This window comes from Marmota marmota, unplaced genomic scaffold (genome assembly GCF_001458135.2).
Source record: "Marmota marmota marmota unplaced genomic scaffold, marMar, whole genome shotgun sequence".
Classification (NCBI taxonomy): Eukaryota; Metazoa; Chordata; class Mammalia; order Rodentia; family Sciuridae; genus Marmota; species Marmota marmota.
This window is the reverse complement of record NW_026000082.1, coordinates 17,977,053-17,981,807: the sequence shown is the minus strand read 5'-3', so window position 1 is coordinate 17,981,807 and position 4,755 is coordinate 17,977,053.

Below are 4,755 nucleotides of genomic sequence, written 5' to 3'. Positions count from 1 at the left end.
GATCCCTCCGCTAGCTGAAAAGTATGGGGCCAGAATCAGGAGCAGTTTTTCTGAGAAGTTAGCTGATAAGCATCAATTAGGGGTGAATTAACAAACACAGGCGAGTTAATTCACCCAAGCCTGGAGATCTCTTTCCTGTCTGGCTCACACCTACCTACCAGTATTCATTCCTTCCTTCCTTCCTTCCTTCCTTCCTTCCTTCCTTCCTTCCTTCCTTCCTTCCTTCCTTCCTTCCTTCCTTCCTTCCTTCCTTCCTTCCCTGTCTCCCTTACCCGGCTCCTGTACTTATTGCTCACCTATTGTGTCCTGGAGGTACAGAGTGAACATCTGCCTCCTGTCATTGCAGGCAGTCTAATTGGGAAGTTGAAAACTGAAACAAAGGCAAAACAAATGATTATCCGATATTTGATGTAAAAAAGAACGTTTGGTGCTTTAAGGGTTAAGAATGTAGATTTCTACTTTATGATGATATCACAGCCTTTAAGTGTGTCTGTGCTTTTTGGTATTTGGGGTCTGCGATTGTGTTTATGTTTGTGTGTGCCAGAGGGGATAGGTATATATCACTGTGCTCTGACAACTGTGCTTAGAAGTGAATATTTTAATTTTTATTTATTTTATTTGGTGATGCTGAGGATTGAACCCAGGGCCTTGTGCTTGTAAGCAAGCCCTCTAGCACTTAACTACACCCCCAGTCCCTAGGGGTGAATATTTGTAAAGTGATTATGTGTGTGCTAGCATGTGTATTTGTGACTATATCTGTGTGAGTCTGTGAGTGTGGTGAGTCTCCTTGGGTGGCTCTGGCAGAGGCTGGAAGATGTGGGTGGAGAGGATTGGAGTGGAAGAATTAGGAATGGATCCCTTCATAAATGAGAAAGAAGGGATTTGAGTTTCTGGCCTCTTTATTTTTTAGCAAAGACTGGGACCTGTCCTCAGCTCCCCCCACTGTAGACAAGACTGGGAACATGGAGCCTGAAGCAAATCTGCTGAAGAGTGCAATGACACAATTGGCAGGGGAGTAGGCTGACGGCCTACCCCAGGTTCCTGCTTCTTCTCTTTTCCATCATGTCCACCCCCTGAGCCTGCCTGGGTTCAGAATTTGGGTTGTTTCAAATTATCCAAGAGGCTTCATTGTCTGGCCCCTGCCTGCTTTCTGGCCTGGTGCTGCTAGCTTCCTCCCCTCCAGGTTGCACAGAGGGCTTGACTAGCAGTTCCTAGGTGGCTTTGGAGCCTTCCCTTCCATTCTAAGGAAACTTTCTTTTCCATAACAAATCAAAGGTGCAGGTGCAGACTGTAGAGCCTGTAACAGCAGAGCTTGCCCAGCAGCCAAGGCTAACAATGTATGGATGGGGAAACAGGTCTAGAAAGGGGTGAGGGGTGGAGCTTTACCAAAATTGCTCAGTAGGTTCTGGGGCATGCAGTTGTACCCTATAACCCCTATACACCAACGTAGATAGTTAAGGCACATATCCAGTTATTTTGAGGAGACTTAAAAACCAGCATCTCCCCTTACATTCTAGGAAAATCCTAAGTGTCACTGGACTTCTGAATTTCCCTTTCTTCCCAGTGGCAGGATGGGAGGAAAATTGAGATCGAGATGCTGTACAGAAGACAATTATCCAGGTAATTCAAGACATGAACTAGATTGTCTTTAGATGAGTGAGGTGCTAGTGGCAGAAGGGAGGTGTGTAGACTAGCAAGAGCATGTGTCACTCCTCTTTGCCTGTTTCAGGGCAGAAGTGGGAGTTGGGGGAGGTGACTAAGTCCTACCCCTGGCCCCAGGCAGCACCAAAATTCTGGCACCAGCAACCTGCTTGGAGGCAAGGAAGAGATAGTAGTCAGTAAATCATTTCTGCAAGTCTGATTGAGAATCTGTCGACCAATCCGAGCCTTATTTCCTGTGCTCAGGCCTTTAACAAAGTGAGAAAATCTAAAATCTAAAGGGAGAAAATCTGGTCCAGACCCTAGGCAACCCTAGCTGGAGCCATTTCTTCCTGGGAGGGATGTTTGCTAGAGGTTCAGAACTGGAGGGGTGGGAGGGGGGTGTTGGGGTATGTGTGGGTGTAGGTAAGTGTGTGTGTACACAAATTCAGTATTAAGGATTTTGACTTCTACACATCCTTAGAAGTTGCCAGGCTTTCGTTTCTCTTTCTCCATCCTGGCTCTGCATCTAGCACCTATTGTGAAGATGATGGGATAGAGAAGGAGGAGGAAAGATTACTGGATCTCTCCAGAATGCTAACTGTGACCTTGGGGTAGTACTTCCCCTCCTCTTTGGACTTCAGAGAAATAAGTTTGCCTGGATTCATCTTCAGGTCCTGGCCTCCCTGCCACCCCTCTGCTGAGGAACTTTTCTCCAGCCCGGTTCTTTCTCTCAGTGAAAGTGCTGAATGGGACTGTGCTGAACTCTACAGACACATTTCCTGGGGCTCCCACTCCCATACCTGCCCGGGATGAGTGGCTCCCTTCCTTTTGGATTCACTTAGGATCCTGGATTTTCTCCTCCCCCGGCAGGGCCCTAGAAGGGGGGGGGGGCAGCACTGTGAGTGACCTTCTCTGTTTGGTGAGCTGAAATCTGTCATAGGGAAAGGCCATCATTCCCCAGTTCTGCCCAGTTCATGGAGGAGGGGCATGCGGATGAGTATGAAGGTGAGTGGACACCTCACTTCTGGCGGAGCTCTCAGGCCTAGCGATTATGACTGTGACGGTGCTGGGATGGGGTGGCACAAGAAACGAAAGGGTGCCTTTACCCTGACTCCCTTTTACTTCAGACCCTTGTGGACCTTCTTTCTGGAAGCCCTGTCAGGACTAGAATGTTGGGGTGTACAGAAAGTCCAAACACCCCATGGGAGTTGGGAGACTGGAACCCGAGCGGGGAGGGTGAGGAGAACGGAGCCTTTCTAAAGCCTGAATGGGAAAACGACTGTGGCTCCGCTTTCTCCGCAGATGTCACCTTTAGGAGCAAACCTGAAAACTTGACGGCTCTCTCAGAGGCAAGTCGACAGAGGGGTGTGGGCTCTGAGACCCGGGGGAGTGGGGAGGAGCCAAAAGCAGAGCAAAGAGCTGCGGTAGCTTCTCTGGAGCGGGGCTGGAGTTTGCGGATGAACCGTCTCTCCGCCTACATCTCGGATTCTTGGTCTCAGATGCGCTTACGCAATACATTGCACTCTGTGAGCCGAAGAGTTCCAAAGATGCATGCAAAGAATATTCGGAAACGGATGCAATTCCTGAAGGGCGAGGCTCGGGCCGAGTGGGCGAGGTTCCCCGCTTGAGTGTGAGAGAAGCGAGGGTGGAGAGCTCAGGGACCAGGTTCCTGAAACCCTCCTGGGCACTGGATCCCGATCTCCGGCCGGGCTCAGCCACCTGAGGGCGCCACCGGCCCCAAAGTCCCAGGAGCTTACTCTGTGCAGATCAGGACTTACCCTACGCTAATAGAGATGACCCTATGCTAACCCAGGTGACCCTACCCCACTCCAGGATGACCCTCCGTTAGGGGCTGACTCTGCAAGACAGGGTGACCTTGCGCCAAAGTGGAGACCTGGTGCTAAAAAGGGATGACCCCTGGCCAACAAGGGTGACCCTGCTTTGAGTGGGCCTGACCCCATGCTAACAGGAATGACCCTGACCTGACCAGGGCAGATCCCGGACTAAATGGGGATGTGCTTGGGCTACCTGAACCTTCTTGTGCTCTGGTTCTCAAGGCTTGCCTTGCTCAGATTAGGTGGGAGGACTGTCCTGTGGGTCGAGCACCCAAGCAAGGCTGCCCCACCCTATCTCCCAACTAGGCCACTCCTCTCCCCTGTGGCCCTGTCAGGCAATTCTGGCCAAAGAGAAGGCTGCCATGGCCAGGCACACCCTACAGCTCTGGGACAAAGGGGTTAAAAACCTCAAGAAGAGCATGCAGAGGGGGATTCCCTGGGGTATCCTCAAGGGGACGGATTCTCTCCAGGAGATGCATCTTGGGGGCCAGCACTGTGAGTGCCCTTCTCTGTCTTTTCTGCCTCTAGTGCCAGCCTTGCCACACCCCGCCTTCCCCACAGAGGTGGCAGCTTTAGTTTTGTACCACTCTCTCCTTTCTCGGGTCCAGTTTCCTCTTTAAAATGAAATGAGCTCATTGCCAGGCTGTCCTCATCTGCTGGAATGTCCTTCCATAGTCACCCATCAGTCCTGATTCATTTTCACAGTCTTTTGTGACCTACTTTGTGCCTGGTCCTCTGTCCTAAGCTTAGTATACAAGTTTTATGAACAAAACACATGAGGTTCCTGTCCTCAGTATGGTGACAATCTAGTGGAGGAGAGAAAGATATGTACAAATGCGTATCTAATTAACGGTATGATTAGGCTCTGAAGAAAGAATACATTGGGCTTTGAGAAAGAATAGCTGATGGGTGTAATTTAGGGCAGGATTCCACCCCCACCCCAACTCTGGTGAGCTGAAATCTGTCATAGGGAAAGGCCATCACTTCCAATCCATCCTGTTTGATTTTATCAGTTCCTGAATCTACACGGAGCCAAGGTCCCCTCTCAGAGTGCCAGTGTCCATTCCAGAGAACTCCTAACTGAATAGCCCTCTTTGAACATAGTGAGGAAGGATCCAGCCTTCATTCTGACTCCTAGAACATCTTCAGACCCCTTTACTTCTGCCTAGGACCTTGGTGTTAGAACTGACAGATGTCCCTTAGGAGCAGGGTATGAAAGCCAGGACAACTTTGGGATATGAGATCCCTTCAGTTCTGAGACCTCTTTATCCAGCCTGGC